Raw genomic sequence first — 19,568 nt, forward strand, 5'->3', positions numbered from 1 at the left:
GGAGCGATAATGGAGGAGCTATAATCGAGGAACCACCAGACCATCCTTCGATGAAATCCTCAGACACTCGCCCCGCCTCCTTACTGTGTATCCCTCACTGATTGGACGATGCATGCACTGATCTGATGCTTCTTGACATGAGAGCAGTTTCCCAGCGGAGTGAAGAAAATACATGAACCTCACGGGAGTCACTCCTCAGTTATACTGTGTTTTGTTTAAATTAATGTATCATTTAGTTACAAATATGTGATATATCTGAACAACAAAGTGGTCAAAAATAATTGTCTTCATTTATTGGAAACATTTTCATGATCGCTTTTTTCGTTTTACATTTTAAAAATGGCGTTTATCTTTTTTGAGAATGAGTTCATTTTATTTAATGTATTTGGGTCTACAACAGATGATACAAATGTTTGTGTCAGTAAATGTGTACTAACAGAGGCGGGGGTGTGTGTGGAAATAACGGGGACAGAGCTGGCTGCTGTCAGACGATCAGCTGTGCAGCGTCATCACAAAAGGATGTTGCTTCACGTGACGCTCCGGAGGAAAGGACGTCCCATTGCTCTTAAAACTCATTTCCATGCTTCTCGTGGTTTCCTTGCGTCTCTCCATGCTTCCCTGGTGGGAGGGACTAAACGCAGGGAAACGACGCAAGTGAGGGATGCAAGGAATCCATTTAACCAAGTGAGAAGGGCCCTGAGCAGGGGCGGACTGGGGGGGAAAAGTGGCCCGGGAATTAATTGACAGACAGGCCCACTTAATGTGCGGCATGTATCGGCCGGCCGGCGACGAAAGTATGTTACTTAACAAAAAAACCCTATGCATTTTATGTTATTTTGGACAATTATTCATATAGTAATCACATTACCTGAGCCCTTGAGTTGCCTAGAGCAAAAATAGTTACGGCATATATTTAGTGATTTTAATGTTAACATTAACATCTGGTCCATTTTGAGAGCAAAATTAGGGACTAAATCTATGGCAGTCAGTAGGGGCTTGGACTGTGAGCCGTAGGGTCGCCGGTTCAAGTCCCCGACCAGACCTATTTGGAGTGTGGACTTCTACTTGGAGAGGTCCCAGTTCACCTCCTGCCCTGCCGTGGTGCCCTTGAGCAAGGCACCGGACATCCCCCTTCCCCCCTCACTCCCATTGCTCCGCGGGCGCTGTACAATAGCTGCCCACTGCTCCTAGTACTAGACTCCTGGTACTAGGATGGGTTAAAAGCAGAGAACACATTTCACTGTGTGTGCTGTGTGCTCTGCATGTGTGACCATTAAAGAGGGTTTCATCCCTCCCAATTATTCTTCTTCTTCAACACCCATATAAAACAGAACTGTAAACAGATTAATTTTTTCTTTCAACATTGATTTGAACAGCAAGTGGAGGCAAAAGTGACTGCACCCAAAACAATAAACCTGCTAGCTAACTAGCCTAAACTCAGTAACAGAATGTGGGCAACACGTTCTTCTCCACAGCCGCGCGACCTCTGAGTCAGACGTCACTTCCCCCTTTTCTATCCTATGGGTACAGCCATACAGCCACTCCCCCTGAACCCTGTTGTAACAACATAATAAACTTTTTGGGGATGCAGCTTGGGATGTGAGGACATGGCTTAGAAAGGGCGTGTCGCTTTCTGTCCTGCCAGTGTTGGCAGGACATTAATTAAAATGTCGAACTCGGACTTCATTTTAAGGACATTTCGGCCAGGGGTGTAGAGCTATATTTGTTTAAGCACCGGATTGGCAAAACAGGAGAGTGTGTGCACCAGTCTGCCTTGATCTATGTATTCATGTCTGTGACTCTCACAGTATCTGCTGCCCGCAGCTGTTTTATAGAAGGAAAACCTCCTTCACTTCATGAAATCTCTGCAGCACCAGGAGGCAGCGGGAGGGTTAACTCAGCCTCTGAGAAGAGGAGCGCGCCGTGCCTTTCACGCACCGCCTTCACTGTGTTTACCTTCAGAATCATTAGAAAGGCTAAAGAGCGGTGTGGCTGATGTGTTTTAACCACACACACCTCTACACACACACACACACACACACACACACACACACACACACACACACACACACACACACACACACACGATTTAAACGCAGACTTGTGTTCCTCCATGTTACGTTGTTATTGTTTCACTGAGCGGACCCGCACATTTTTTTCAAACGCTCCCCTTTTTGGTCCATCTGCGCCGTTTTGTGCGCTGTGATGATTCGGCTGTACCTTTAGTAATGAATATTACCAGTCCGCCCCTGGCCCTGAGTGATAACCGAGAGAAGAAGAACAGACTGCGTGATATAAACAAACAACAAATAGCGTGTCTGTTCCATTTTCCCTCTACAGCGAGAAGCTCATGGGGCTTTCCCGAACCTGTGTCGAGAGCTGGAGTTAAATGAAATCTCAGATTTAATAGTTTGTTTGGGTCCCTCACTTCCGTTTCACTTCTCATGCACTGATTCGCTAAGCTGAACAGCCAATCAGACTGATTTCTTTGACATGTTGAAATGTCGACATGTCAAAGGCCAAAGGCCTACGAATCGGCGGCGGAAGGTCTCGGCACGGCCGAAAAAAGACACGACGGTGCAGTACACACCAATCTGAGTAAGGCGACACGACGCTCATCGACGGCCCGACATCTATTGACGCCGATAATCGGCTCGGTGTGTAAGAGGCTTAACCATTAGCCAATCACCAACCAAGGTAACACCCGCCCACCTTATCACCTGAATCTCCTCCTAGAGCACCTTTGTGTTTTTTTCTACCAAATATCTCTCATACACAACAACGGTGTTTCAGGGCCGGTTCGGAGCTGGAGCTTGAAAAGCACCGGGTTTTCCTGTTCACACCGCAGCGGAGCAGCCTCCGGAATCCGGTTCGTTTCAAGCACCAAATAATTGTCCGGCTAGACGCTAGAGCAAAAGCACCACATACGTCACGCTTACGTCGAGGCGGGGGCAGGGGCGGGATCAACTCCTGAACAACAACAAAAAGCCGGCGTTTTATCCAGTTTGTACACAACGATGGAAAAACTTAACAAGCAGCAGTGGTCCACTGAAGAGACCAGCTACCTACTGGGAATCTGGTCTTCCGAAGAGGTACAGAGGAAGCTGGAGCACAATCGGCCATTGTTGTTGTTGTCGGTGTCAGCTGTGAGGGGTTTCCGCACGGTTTGGCTTTATGAAGCAGGCACGCAAACGGTTACGTCATGACGCAAACAATGACGCAATGACGCAGCACCAGTCGGACTCTGGGCAGTGTGAAAAGAGCCGGAGCTAAACCGAAGAACCGGTTCTGAACCTGAAAAGCTCTAGCACAGAGCTTGAACCGGAGTTGCGTTGGTGTGAATGAGGTATCGGAGGGGCGTGGGGTATGGCACCTTATTTTCATCTAAAGTAACAGACACAGAATTGGCACTTTTGGAACAGGGCTGAAACAGAGGGGATTATGGGATGCTACAATGGGTGATCTGTTAGATATTTTGAGGCAAACACTTCAGAGACATGTTTTATATATATCTGAGACCTATAATATATCATTGAAAATGTGTATAATAGGGGACCTTTAAGTACATTTTTCTGGTATCACTAATTTACTCCACTACTTATTTTTCTGACGACTTTTTACTTTTACTTCTTACATTTTTAACACAAATAGATGTACTTTCTACTTCTTACATTTTCAAAACAAGTTCGTTACTTTAATTTTAATCTGTGTTTGGTGGCATGGTCATTATTATTTAGAGTCAATGCGTGCCTATTGATTTGAACACGATCCGCGTATCCATCATTTCCTGGTCTTCTCTAAAGAAGAGGGACCAATGAAAACTGTCATTTTGCCGTTGTTCAGCATCGAAGCATTCATTAGCTAACAATGACATTATTGTTCTATTAATATAAAGTGAGGTCCAGTAATTTTTACTTAAGTACATTTTGAAGCCCATATTTATTTACTTTTACTCGAGTAAAGAAGTTTAGTCAGTACTTCTACTTTCACCAGAGTATTTTTAAACACGAGTATCTGTACTTCTACTTGAGTAAAGGTTGTGTGTACTTTTGCCATCTCTGTATTTCTTACACACACTCACACAAACAACACTTGGTCTATTTCTTAATTCTGATTTAGCTCCATTTGCCATCACATCTCCCGCTCCGTAGTCCGTACCCCTTTCTCTTCAATCTCCAACATACGTTTTTCTTTCTCGTTAATTCCTGATACATTTTTATTACTTTTCCCTCTCCTTTTCTTACTCCATCTGCTCTGGGAGTAGTTGGACATCAAAGTTCAGCCCCGGTGTGCAGTGCCATGCAGCTGGCTCAGACGCTGCAGATCCGGACACAATGGACCTCCTCCTTGCTCTCACCGCCGTCAGTCATTAAAAATCCCAGCCACAGCTTCAGTTGCGATCCACACCCCGACCCCCTGCTTATGTCTTTCCCCACTTCCATGTTGTTCTTGAATTCATGCATAACTGCCTCCTGTGTCTATCAGGAGGGTTTCCCTGGGGATAACTCAAATCAATTCAGTTTCCTAATTCAGTTTAATGAGAGCGTCAGTGGCTGATCAGTGTCTCAATTGAGGTTTGTTGAGCCCTATAAAATCTCCCTAATCTTTTGTAGATGCTTTTTTTTTTCAATTTTGAGATGCAATGTTCTTTTATCAGAAGAATTAAAAATCACAAAAGCAAGCTATAGTTACAAAAGTGTTTACTTTCTTCCCTTTGTATAGATAGAACATATTTTCTGATTATTTTGTTAATTTTGTATTGCCTTAGTTACTTTCGTAATGATAGTAATGGATTGTTTGTTCATCCAATTGTGCATACCATAGAACAATATGAAAGAAAATAAAGAATCATAACAAAAATATTAAACTAGACTCCTACACACGCGGATGATTGATAGCTCTAACGTCTCATGGCAGTTTGAGCACTCTTGGTTGGGAAAAATATGACAACATTTCACAAAAAAACACAGTGGTTTCTCTTAAAAGCCTCTTCAATCTTGCCTTTATAAATTCTGATCCTACCAAGACACCAAAACAGGCACCGGATCAATCACAATGTTATCTTGTCTAGTTCTCATAGTTCCTCATCACTAGGAGCATGATAGCTAGAAGGCCTGCTGAACCATGACTTCTCAGTGAGTGCGGTTGATTTTAAAAGCCACCTTGAGTAGGAAGACCTGGAGGAAGAGGACAGAGTTTGAAGTGGCCTCTGCTTTGTTTAGAAGATTTGTTTGCAGTGTCCTTCACACCTGTGTGTGGAGCCCACACCATTAACCCCATTGTATTTACTCTTCATTTACAAGTCAGTGTGAAAGAAAAACACAGTTTCACAGTATGCAGAACCACATCACACAGGTGGGAGAGTTTTTCCAAAATACGTATATTTCAGACTCAAGTGTGCTCTAAGATGATAGGAGTGTGTAGTTTGGTATATATTTTTAGACCCTTTCATCTTATTTCATGGTATGCACTGTAGTATGGACTCATTTAGCTTCCTTTCGTCTGCTTGTGCTGCAAAGATTTAAAGACCTACAATGTGTAAAGCTGCTGAAGTGTTAAGCCCCCTTCTGAAGATTCACCCCATCGCACCAGAAACTGTCGCCTTGCAAAAGCAGGAAGACGGTGAAAAGGAAACTATTTCTTTCTTTCTAAATCTTTGTCTATTCTGGCAGACAGCTCAGAACTGAATACCATTTTTCACAGAAATGACTGGCACAATTTTAAGCAGATGTCGGCCCCAGCACACTGTCCAGATGTTAGAGAGCAATGAGATATATCTGTGATCCTCTCACTGCAAGTTTGGGTCTATTTACAGCTTTAAAAACACATTTAATTGAATTCATGTTTGAATTAATTATCTGTGTATCAAAACAGTGGATCATGACTCTGGTTTGCTCAATTTGTTCTGTTCCCAATTCCATTTCATTGTGTTTCATGTATGATATATGGCTCATTCTGCCAATAATGCATTGTCTTTGGTGCTACATCTGTGAGTAGTTTCAGTATCCTTATCTGTTCCTGACTGAATCCATACTCTGAAATCTGAGATGAACTTCATGAAAAACATTTTTAAGTCTATACCCTTCTGGGCATTGGCAAATATATTGCTTTTCACTGACTGCAGTGACTATGACCAAATATGTTATACTGCACTTTGTGTAATTTCCTCATCGTTATATTGTTTTTGACTTGGATATTGTATCATGTTCCAAGTGACATACTACCCGTGTCCAGTTTTTCCCTTTAGCCCATAGGAGCCATCTGTATGTGGAGTCTCTGCGCATAGTCCCGCAGTGAAGAGAGACACAGTTAATGAATCAACTTTGGAGAAACAGGACACCACTCAATTAGTTTCATTGCCCCTAACCTCTCCGTGAACCATCTCCATATTTTGCTATCGGTCTTTTCCAGGATTCTTCCAGGACATACTTTTATCAGATTAAGAGACAGGGGGCACAGACATAGTGAGGGAGAGAACATTGATGGATTCCAGTTTAGTGACATCATCAGCTCAGCAATGAGGATGACACTTGATCCTTCCTAACAGTAGTGACCTGAGAAGTGACCCAATCTGAAGACAAGGCAAGTAGCCGTCATTTATTTTTCTAATTATCAGGGTAAGACCAGGAGAATCAGTAAACTTATGTACAAAATGGAAGTGTCAATGATATGGGAAAGCCAGTGAGCGAGGCACTTCTGGTGTGGAAAAGATGCGATAAAAAGATGCAAAAAAGGAATTTACTAGCACACTTATTTAGGAACTCTGAAAAATAAAGAAATTAACCTGCAATTAAACCACTTGTGTTAATGACTTGGTGTTTATGACCCTCCATCACTTTCACTATAAAATGCTCGTTAACATGTGACACCAGCAGTTAAACAGGCCACCATCTACAGCAGCTCAGGATGGACAGTGATAAATGACCCACTCTCTCCACTTCCCGGGCTTTAAAGAGCCACTGGTGCTGTTTTAACCAGAGAGAGGAAGTATTCTGTTTTGGCATGGGTATGGTAAGATGTATATGGGGTGCACAGAAAGTCCACTATCACAAGCACAGATTCAAGACTTCAAGGCCCTGAAAAAAACATTTTCTCCATCAGATTTACTGTGAGTGATGAGACCTATACAAACTCACGATCACAAGATGTCTGTTCCTGTATGTATCCTTATGCTATTTACCCTGCTTTGAAGAGGGCAGTTAAAAAAAAGAATGTTTAAAAAGAAAAATACATCAAGTGGTCATTGTGGGTTGAGCTGTTACACACCCCCAAATAAGGGGGACAAACACAGGATTCTCACGAGGGTCAAAGGGGCCTTCCTGTGATGGAAACAGCTTATTTTTCCACAATAGGACCAAGAGGATATGAACCCATAAAGATGTAGGTTTGGAAATGGAATGGCCTTTCAAAATATACAACCAAACTCAACAACAGTCCATTCTTCCTCCTCTCTTTGCAACCACACAATCCCCAAAGCACTTCTCCATGTCGTTGTCGCTCCATGTCAGGTATGCAAGAGTTTAGCGACTGTCCAGGTCTGTTCAAACAAGATCCAAAGAAAACGAATGGGTCACAGAGAGAGAGGGGGGGGGGGGGGGGGCATGTGTAAGACAAAGAGGCACCTCATTGAGTCTGTAGTGGCAGCAGCATCCTGGCTGTAAGAATGTGACAACTGTTGCTTCTGAAACAGAGTCCCAGTGTGAGCTGGAGAGGACCTGTACACTTCCTGGAGGTTTCATCTGAGAGAGACGAGAAAGCATGAGGTTTTCTACTAATATCTGTGGCTCTTTGTTGGAAAAAGTGATCTTAAACTAACAGGGTAGCTACAATCAGGTCAATCAGTTCATTCTACAATCATGACCCGACTGTTTTTTTTCATAATTGAACGTTTTGATCACATTTCTGCACCAACCATGTCATCAGGCAAGAATGTCAATATCGGATAATTTTGCAGGACTTTGATAACACCTAATGGCAACTAAGATAACTAAGATTTGTTAAGATGTTTTATTGCTCGCCAATAGAATAGCCTGCTACATGTCTGCTGCTTTAAGGCAGTTTAATCTTATTGTGCACTTATTTAGAATGGCATTAATTGAATACTTTTCTAGTGGCCCCTTTAGAGTACTACAATGTATGAGTGAGCTGTTGTTGAGCCAGACACACGGCTATTTCTCATTACAAGTCTATCAATACTGGTGGCTGAGGTTGTATTTCTTTTGGATTTTGTTATGTATGAGTACTAAGATGTATACTTGTGGACTGAATTGATCAAGGGTTTATTAATCTATATGGTTGAGTATTACTCCAGCATAGGCTGCTGTTTCATGATAATATAAACATGACTTTCGTATTCCACACAGCCCATTATCACATTTTTCATTGTTTTATTATATTTTTGGAAATCTAACAGGTCCCTGTCACACTCAGTATGGGTATTTATATTTTCCCCACAGATTTCCTTTTCGGGTATCCATTCATAAATACACATTTTAACTCAGAAACATCTATTTGACAGCCTGCCTTCAAAGTTATGATTTGATATACATTATTATTCCTAATTTATAGACTACACTGCTAGAATAAGACTGAATGAGATATAATAGGAACAGACTGCTTTAATATGAACAAGTTAATAATCAAACGCAGCATTGTTTGTGTATATCAGACAGATTTTGTGGATCAGTCAGTCAGTAGATTCCTACTGTAGTATAGATACAGTATACTGTATCTGAATTCTCTATTCAGTATATTTTCCTCATAGATTGAGGTGCGAAATAATGAAGGGCCACACAGAGAAGATTAGCTTCATTAAGAGTGATGATAAGGTCAGAGAATAGACTCCAAATAATAGCCGTACGTGACAATAGTATAGACTTTATATTCATAAAATAATTAATATTTACACAAGTAGCATGTGTACTCCGGTAGCAGCTAAATTGATCACACTTTGCCAATTTAAAAGCTCTGCCCCAGAGTTCCCGTTAGAATCTTTTTTCGCCGGTCAACATGTCCGTTAAAGTTTAAAGAGCCTGTGACACGAGTTTCCCCCATCATCCAAACCCATCAATTTGAGTAAATATTGTCCCCTTGAAAACCGTTAGGCTACTGAACTGATTTTGGATATTTGTACTTTGATAACCATTAATCTGCCCTTCAATGTTGACCATTTCCTGGATCTTCTCGGGGATTCTTCAAGTCCCGCCAAATTACGTGTGACGTCATTGCGGGCACAGCGCTCCAGCTGCACCGTTCAGGATCCCAGCATCTGCATGTAAACGCACGATGGTGCACACAGCAGCAAGCTCAGACAGCTCAGACAGTTTAATTTTGAGCGTGTCTGAGAGCTCATAGGCTGAAGGATCGCTTTATGTTGTATCTGTTAGAAGTTTAGGAATTAGGTGCGTCAATATGGGCGATCATACGGTCATGTAGCCAGTGGTGGAATGGGACTAAAAATCATCCCGGGACTCTCGACCGGCCCACTTCGGTACCGCTAGTAAGTTGTCAACGGGGGGAGTGGGGGATGTCAGGGGCGGCGGGCGCTGTAGATAGTAAATGTAAATATGTAAATATTTGTGTCACTGCATCCTGGTAAAATACAAATATAATGCAATGTCTGTGTCTTTGACATTAGCGCTGCCAGCCACCTGTGCCCTGTACTACCTAGCCAGTTCAACAGACCCTGGATATGTTTGAGTAACAAACAAACTAACAAACGAGATCTCGCTAAACGGTCCTACGACGCTGGTTATCAACTCGGTAAATCAAGCCAGGGTTTCTCTCACCAGCTGAGAGCGCGTTCACGTCTAAGACACGAGTGGATCTGACTTTAATTACATTTGACTGTGTTTCGTCAACATAATGTGTTGCTAAAAATAATACTTCTGCATACAGTATGTGACACTGTAAGTGTTGCACGGCCAGACAAGGAAATATATGATATATTATGATATTATATGATCGATGATCTGATTGATGATGTAATATGAATGATAAGTGCGACACGTCGGCGTCTTCTCTGCATAGGCCTATGGCAGTTTAAACTGTATTTCCTTTATCCTGTAATATGACTTGAGAGATTTAAACTCCGCATACTGAGTTGATCTCTTTTCTATAGACGCCGGAGGCGGGCAGCGTCAGGTAAAAAAAGTTATTTAGCCTTCCCAAACCTGAGCCTCACGCGCCGCCTATGGGGGATGTGCTAGTGATTTATCCGACCGGCCCACTTCGGTACCGGCCCATCCGGATTCGTCCCGATGGCCAGTCCGCGACTGCACCCAGCCCACGTAAACTGTCAACGGGGGGAGCCTCGCTGCGGGGAAACGGTGGACCTAGTGTCCCGATCGGAGTGGGAATAATAATAATAATAATCCGTGCATTTTATCCATTAATTTCCCCAACATTGTGGTGAAAAAAAACACACGTTTGTGTTGGTGTACTACAACTACAAAAAGCATCGGTTTGTTTTCTCATCAGGAAATGCAGACCGGCACAAACAAACGATTTTTAATCATCATTCTCACGATCATTTAATGTATCATATGTTCGCCGAATTGACATGAAAGCACTAATTCATGTAGTTTCATCCACTTGAGTTTACAACTACAAAAATAATCGATTTGTTTTTATATCACATCCTACGGGAGGAAATTCAGTAGCTCTCACTACCGATTTTTAATCCTAATGTAATCATCATCTTCACCACGATCATTTATGTTTATGTTCGCCGAATTGACATGAAAGCACTGACAAATATGAATATACTGTAGTCGACTTCATTAAAACGTTATTAACGTGCCTAAACTCAGTAATTCACCATTTCTACGCATGACAACACACTTTGTCCGTGTTTGGCTCTCTCGCCGCACAGTGAAGCGTTCCCGCATTGACGTCACTTCCGGCTTCCCCCAAAACTTCAAAATGAGTCGAAGGAATTTCCCGCGATGTTCGAAATTATTGATATTTAACGGAACGGTATCGCTTTTTCTTTTTTAAACTGACGGTTCGAGATTACTAGTAGCCCAATATTTCATTGCACAACAGTTGTTGGGATGCTGTCACAGGCTCTTTAAATCTTCCGGACAAAATGAGAAAAGTGCCGGTCAAAGGTCTTCTTTCTTATTTATTGTGCTTTAAAACAAATTGATATGATTCGATATTAAACAAACTAATTATAGTAGATTTAGATTAACTACATTATTCAAAAGCGTACAGTAATTTACAATAACACGGGAATAATAAACGGAGCGCTCTCCCTCTCCTGACAGCCAGTCAGTATCATGCAGCTCGCGGATCAGTAATGACAGTAAACCCGACAGTAAAACTAAACATATCTATAACTAGTTACGGTAGTTTGAGAGGCCATTAAAATAGCTACGTGTGATATTCTAACCTGAAGTGTGTGTTGCTCCGCTCACCGCTGCATGTGATCATGCAGAGCTGCGTGTCGACTCGTCAGCAGTAGGGTTGCCAACCGTCCCGTATTGGCCGGGACGCCCCGTATTTGAGCCAAAAGGGGCGTGTCCCGTACGGGACTTTGTTTGTCCCGGACTCCCGTGTAAAGGGAAACATTAAAAATATTTTTCTGTTTGCGCGCAATGCAGTGTGTCTGGCTGCGTGCCTGTGTGTTTGTGTGCTGTATGCGAAGGGCGCTAGGACCGCTCAGTTGACAGGGCAGGCACAATGCTCGCACGTGTGTGTGTGTGTGTGAGAGAGTCAGTCAGCTGATTGATGGGAAAATGCTGGGGAAATGGTTGGTTGAAGGATAACATTAAGTCTAATAATGATGTAACGTGCATGTTCACATCATGTATACTTTGCATTACTTAATACCATTTTTCAAATATTTTATTTTTTTAACATTTTGGACAAAATAGCCAATTGTACATCGAGGTGCCCAGATGTCCCTATAGTGCCCACCTATCCGATTTGAACATGCTGATGTACAATGTGATGTAGTAGCCTAATGCAGGTGTAAGACCATTGTGTTATAGGTATGCATAGTTTTCTATGCATTTTGAGGGTTTTGGGGGGTTTGATCCCCAAAAACATTTTCGAACCCTAGGGGCTGGCTCCCCCAAAATAATTAAATAACATAACCCTAACCTAACCCTAACCATAAAACCGAAATAAAGTTTTTTTAAAAAGTAACTAAATCCGCCAGAAACCCGAAAATCTTCGCGCGCATGTTTCTCCATTTCTGGAAGTTGGCAACCCTAGCAGCAGCTGATCTCTCTCCCGTCAGATTAGACTTCACTCGCGTTTATGTCCATATCGATCAGATCTAGCTAGTTCTAGCTCATGATATGACTACCTGCTTATTAAAAGACACCTAAACAATAAGTGTCGCTATGCAACCGGGTGAGGCCGCAAAGTATAGCGCAGCATTATGCATTTGTTTACATGCCCACCGGAACCCCGAGGCATTACCAACAGATCAACGCACAATCAACCCATACAGGACATCTCTTTCTCCACATTAAGTGTTAGACATTAGAATGGACTATTCTTGTCTGTCACATAAATGGCGCAACTGATGCGGTATTGCGCTAAACGGAAATTATTTTGAACGGACACTTTGACCGGAGAGATTTAGATTTGCCGGTCTTCAGCATATTTTACCGGTCGTAGTCCGGTAATTACCGGCTAACGGGAACTCTGCTCTGCCCAAAACCATTTTGGGCAGACAGTTTTCAGAGATGAGATTTTCTGGACTTCTTGAAACACAGCTTTCAAATTACCAAAGCAATTTTCAAACTGCAAACTTCACTGGTTGTATGCAGTCTATATGATTTATGGGTCAGTAATATGAAGCATGATCTCATACAAGCCAGATCACTCTGCCAAATGTGGTTGGTGCAACGCAAAATTACATGGGATTTCTAATCAATGCTGGCGCTCAGCATGCACGCACACACACACACCCACACACACACACACACACACACACACACACACACACACACACACACACACACACACACACACACACACACACACACACACACACACACACACACACACACACACAGGCTTCATTCTCCCTCCAGTGGGGTACAATAGTCTGCATCGCGTCCACATCTGGTTTACATCATAGCTAGACCACCACCACCACACAACCTAAATCTATCATGAGACGCACACACGCATTTCAATCTCACTCATTTTTAATACTTCATCATGCACAGCTCTTCAAGAGTGAAACACAGAAGCACAATGTTGTTCTTCACCCTCCAGCAAGAAGGCTGATTCACATTAATCCCCAGTGTTTATAGATTACAACATCCAGCATCTTGGCCTGCTGTAGGAACACATCAGCATAAAGAAGCGCAGACACACGTGTTAAATGTGTCAGCGATTGTGCATGCAAACACTTAGTACTTTAATTGCTGGCTTTGCGTTTTATTGTAAACGCAGCAGAGCCGGTGGGGGTCAGCGGCCTGCAGAAAATATGAGGTGTGTTGAGTTGAACACACACTCACAATGAGCCCCTTGTTTCCTCAGCAATGTGTTCCCAGTTGCAAAGCAATTAAAGACTAGTTTACTGGCCAGGACTGCTCTTTTCTCTGCCTGTGACGTAACCCTCGAGGTTGGCCCAGCTGAAGGCTGAGTGATGGGCATGCACACACTGGCAAGCACAAGCACATGCACATGTGCATTCAAGTACAGGGAGAGACATAAACACACATGTTAGTGCATGAACAAAAATACACATCATTTAAGCTTAGCCAGAGTTGCCAAAAAGGTAAACACTCTACGTTATTGCAGCACAAGGCATGCCCTGTCTGAGGCTCATACTGTACCGACATTACAATGACAATAAATCTACATGAGTGACAGATCTTTACAGTGAAGTCACAGTCATTAATGTGTTGACTCAACATAGAATCGCTGAACACAGCAAAATATATAAATGCAGAGTAAGTTCATATTGATGATGTCAACTTTTCTTTAAATAGAAAAAGGAAACAGAAAAGGTTTGGGCTTACTACGCAATTCTTCTCCCCCACTTGCTAGACAATATTTCTTGAATGAACTCATTGTTCATATTTTTCATTTTACTCTGCCCTGTTATAAGAAAACAATTTGTGACCCCTCAAGATACAACATTTTACCGCTTTCCTTTATCCACTGATGGATGGATTCTGGGGTATAATGTCAGCAGAGCATTAATTCAAAGTCGCCGGTGATAATTTTAATCACCGTCTTTAAACAAGAAAGGTTAAACAGTGCTCTCGGTTACAACAAAAGCAAATCTTTGGCTATATTATGAGGATAAATATTATTAGTTGTCAGTCGGTCAGTATCCAGGGCTCAGACTGGTATGTACTGTACAGGTTGTGTGTGTGTTTTTCCCCCCAGAGAATCTACCACGCCAGGCTGATGTGTCTCATGATTGCCCTGCAGGGTGTGTGAACGGGTATAACTTTCTCCATGTGCCAAAGACGTGGTCTTTCCTTTTTTTTCACTCCCCCTGAAACCTCTCCAAAAGCAAAATAGACACACATGATGAGGGTTTAGGATTTTTGCTGTGGCTTAAGTGGGTGATGGGGTGGAAGAAGAACCGGCCGTAACTTTTTCTTCTCTCTTTATTTTCATAGTTTGGTACGAGAAGTATTGCAGAAACTCTGCACAGCTGTTCTGTAATGCAACTCCATGTTACTCAAGATTGGGTTATCACACTGAAAAGGAAATAATTCAATCTATCATATTAGGCTTTAGTTATTTTTCATCTGTTTTCCTTTTCTTATCTGTGGCAGAGGCTTGAGCACACAATAGCAGCCTTGTGTTCTTAGGTGTGTTCTCTTTCCTGTGGCCTGTGGTGTAAACAACATAATTTAGTCAATCACCCTCACAACTGTGTGTGGTGGGTAAAGATATGCGTTTGTGTGTGCCCTCATTTGTAGTAAAGTGTGTGTTTTTCCCACACACACTGGGGGGTTGTCACCACTTCATGTGAGGTTCAAAAACTCACATCACTAAAGCCATCATTGCCTTTCCTTGCACATATTCTTGAATATCACGCATCCGTCTGAAAATACGGTACAGATCCACAACTTTCATAGCACACAGAAAGTAGTCTTTCTTTCTGTTCCATCCTTCAGATGCCTACCGACTCCCATACCCCTTTCTCCTTCATTGCTCCATCATAATGGAGGGATTTAATTCTTGAGCAGACCAGCCGGGTGCTGTAGCCGAAGCTTGGCATTCTTTCAGGGCTGATTTCTGTGGTGTGTTCACTGCAGTTGGTGCCAGTGTCATCAACGTCTGAAATGGTGCACAAAACCACCCTCCCAGTGAGACCATGCACCGGGAATCACAAATAGTTTTCACTTTTCCATAGCATCAATGACTGGCGCCAACAGTTTTTTCTTGGCTCATCTGTGTTAAAAGCCTTCGAGTGAAAAGCCCTTTGGAGTGTCATTCAAACACAACGAAACTCCAAACACCCAACCACTTACTTTCAGTCTTCAAAAGGTATAAAGAGCTCAAACAGTTAATTGTAAATGGTCTCTCAATGCAGAGAGAAACAAGTTTTAAAATGGTAAAAATAAATACTTGATAAAATAAATAATTGCACCGTCAGTAGCTAAAGAAGTGAGTTCCAATCAACATGTAGAAAGACAATGAGCCTAATAGTTACAGTTAAAATATACACACATACACTGTGGACACACTATAGGCAACCAAAAGTTAACAAGTTTAAGAGTCTTAACCCTCCTGTTGTGTTCGGGTCAAATCTGACCGATTTACTACTTTCATCAATCATAACTTTTTTGTTTTATATTCGATTGCATTGAAGCTTTATGATATCCTTCACAGTAGACATTTGAACATACAAAATTGCGGATCACCACTTTCATTGAATTTTGGATGATTAAGTCAACTTTGTAACACCCATGGTGTTCCCGGTCAAACATGACCACCATGAATAAATGGAATTAGTAACCATCCGGATCAGATATAACACACACACACACACAACACGCACGCACGCACGCACACACACACACACACACACACACACACACACACACACACACACACACACACACACACACACACACACACACACACACACACACACACACACACACACACACACACACACACACACACACACACACACACACACACACACACACACACACACACACACACACACAATAGATGTGTTTTCCCCAAGCGGCAAACTGTGGGGTAGAGCCGGGAAGCCAATACGGAAGTGCCACACACTGCAGTGCATATATTGGCCGATAGGCGATGGCTGCAGAAAGGAGCAATTTCCATAGACCCCCATGTTAAAATGCCCAATTTTACAGCAGAAAAAAACATGTTTCTACCCCTGGCTCCATGCATTTTATTATCGATATAGTTAGATTCCACTTTCATGATTATGGATCTGTGAGTGAATTGTTTTCTAACGCGACCCTTTTATTTATATTAGGTCTTAAAGTTTGTGCATAAATTAGGGCGTGGTCACATTGAGTGACGGCTCTGTGAAGTGCCTGCCGCTGTTAGCTTCTTGTCTCTCTGCTACCTGCTCCGTGAAGCTAGCTACAGGGACTCTGCCTGCTCAGCTCATCCAGGAAACAGAACTTGTAGCCGGCCGTGGTTGTTTGTTCTTCATGCTTATATATCGGACTATTGTGACTCGCTCTGCGGTTAAAACAGACGGTGCATGAATGCGGTAAGTGAAATTCGAGTGCTTTATTTATGTGTTAATGATTTTAATCGGCTACGTAATGAATGGTAAGGCTTGGGTTAGCATGTAAGCTAGTGGTAGCTACATCGGTGCTAACGATGCTAATCGTAGCCTCCAAGTTAAAATCATAGACTGTATATATAAAGGTTAAAACGAAATAGACAAGTGTTAAGCGTTAAGTGTGATAATACTGTTGAACAAACGGCTTCTGTTTGAGGTTGATAAAATAAGGTTACATCCTTGTAACTTAGAGATATTTTATTATATAGGTAGAACTGTATGCATCTAAGGTTAATTTAAATTGGCTATGCTCAAGTATGTAGACAAGCTAATGTCGAAGTAGTGTATGTGAAATCAACCTCACAATAAGATGTGTGTATATTACAATTATTAATGTCATATTTCAAGATGATTAGTTAGATATTACAATATGGTTGGTTGAGCTGGAGTTCATTATCGAGCTTACACGTTAACTTCACAGTCATCTGAAGAACGAACCCAAACCTTGTTGTTTTTATTAATTTCATTACCAAATGGGTATCAAATAAACAGTAAGCATTGGTAACACAACTTCCAAAGTTACAGTAAAATAAAAAGGCCCCTGACTCGGACAATACACAATCCAACATGTTCAACAGAAGATAATCAGTTATATTGTTTGTACACATGGTACTTTACATATATACATATATATATACATATATATATATATATATATATATATATCTGTTTGTTTAAGGTGTCCAGGTGATGCAGACAGGCTGGACCAGAGAGTGAGACAGAACTGGACTCCTCACAGCAGTGAACTTCAGCTCAGGTACAAAGACTCTTTTTTCATACTGTACAAAGAATCAAGAAAGATATTGGTTTAAATGAATGAAGTATTGACTTGAATACACTGATATACATTCCATTAAACAATACTAAATACTAGATCACCTACACATCAGTTAAGTTGAGGGTTTTTTCCATGCAAAAAGTTACATTTAGATATTTAGCAATATGACTTTGTCAGCTTTCTAATTTAATGTATTGAAGGCAAAGATATTTAACACATAGTGAGAACTGCTACTATTTATCTCTCAATATTGTCTGTAAAAAACGTGGTAAAAGTTATTCTTTCAGTGAGACAACAGAGCAAGCTTCTACAGTTGCACTACGTTTTGATAACAGTTAAATATTATTTTGATAATAACATATATTTCAATGTTGATGAACTTCATACTGTTCATTCATAATCTGATTGTCTTTGTAGCTCTGTTGAAATTTAAAAAAAACATTACAATTACAAAATAATGATATCTACAGCCCCTAAACACACAAACACACCGCTTTCATAAATTTGCAACGTCACAAATAAATGGGGCCAATCTTCAGTCAGATGTGAATGTGTAATCTAACATTTTCAGTAAGAATAATGGACAAAAGCAAATACAAATACAATTTATTGAAATGTGAACCAAAAGTTAATCAAATGTTTTAAATAAAATAATAAGCACCCTTTCAACTTAGGGCCTCAGTAAGAACAAATGAACACAGAATAAAGTAGGTTGAGGAAGATAATTGATGAAACATTCCCATAAGACCCTCTCTGAAGACCACAAGCCATGCAGTTGTGAAATACGCTGCTTTATATAGCCAAATCAAGCAACATCTACAGCTGAAACATGGTTTTGTCTGCTACATACTTTCATCATTAAGGTTTAGGATAGGCTAAAAAACACACAATGGAAGGAGTCCCAAACTAAACTCAAGATGTGGTTTGAAAGAATAGATGTTTTAAGCACGCAATTAAATGCTGAAAAGATCGAATACATTCAGATCCTTTTGAGAGCATTCACAAAATGCATTTGTTACTTTCACATGCAGGCTACAGAATACATGTCCATAGAGTCCAACAGTCCTTCTTTTCTGCTTGGCGGTGAGTTTATTATTTATAAACACCACTCACAGAGAAGAAGAAAGAGGAAAAGAAGAGCGTTTGGCAGAAGCTGCAGGCCGAGAGAGATGATTTACCGTCCTGTGATCTAGGACCACAATGAAGGCTTTTACAACTCTGGGGGAATTGGCATCACCGTTTCTAATGTGTTTTTCTTCTTTGACCTTCACCACCGACGCAGCACTCGCATAACACACACATACGAACGGCATTCTTTAACAAAAAATACAGCAGGCTCTGCTATCAGCGACATTTATGAGTTGCATGAATTACTTTCTTCACAGAAGAAAAAGTAATGCTAAGAAAATGTAGTGTCTGGACCACAACTCATCGTCCTAGTAAACTCTTTATCAAGGAGAATGGGTGCAGTAACTCTGCTCTTCTTTGCTTATTTGTTATTCATCTTAAATGGACAGCCCATATTTTAAAGTAGAAAATGGCCAAATCGTGTTTCTGAATATGCTTTTTCCTCCCTAATTTCCTGTGAGCGGAGCATGGCAAACATGAAGCAAAGTAGGGCTCATCTGGGCTGCAGTCTCAAGCTCTGGATGCCAAAAATCCCTGGCCTGCATACCCTGAGGAGCTGAGACAGGATAGAAGAGAAAAGAGAGGAGCATCAAACACACCGCCAAGCACACTGAACACTGCACAGGTCTAAGGCTCATCCTCACCAGCCTCTGAAGTGGAAGCAGCCGCATTATTTGATCTATTGTTGTGTTTGTTAACAGAGATCATGCGTTTCCCTCTTATTTTTCTGGACACTGAGAGGCTTAACTTCATGAAACACTTACATATGTAAGGAGTACATATGTAAGGATAATAGCCATTTGGAACAATATAACTGTCCACTTGTTGGCTGTGACAACCCAAGACTGCATGTTTCAGTTTCAGATAGATAAGTCAAAAACGCAAATATCACAA

Source organism: Gymnodraco acuticeps, unplaced genomic scaffold (genome assembly GCF_902827175.1).
Source record: "Gymnodraco acuticeps unplaced genomic scaffold, fGymAcu1.1, whole genome shotgun sequence".
NCBI lineage: Eukaryota > Metazoa > Chordata > Actinopteri > Perciformes > Bathydraconidae > Gymnodraco > Gymnodraco acuticeps.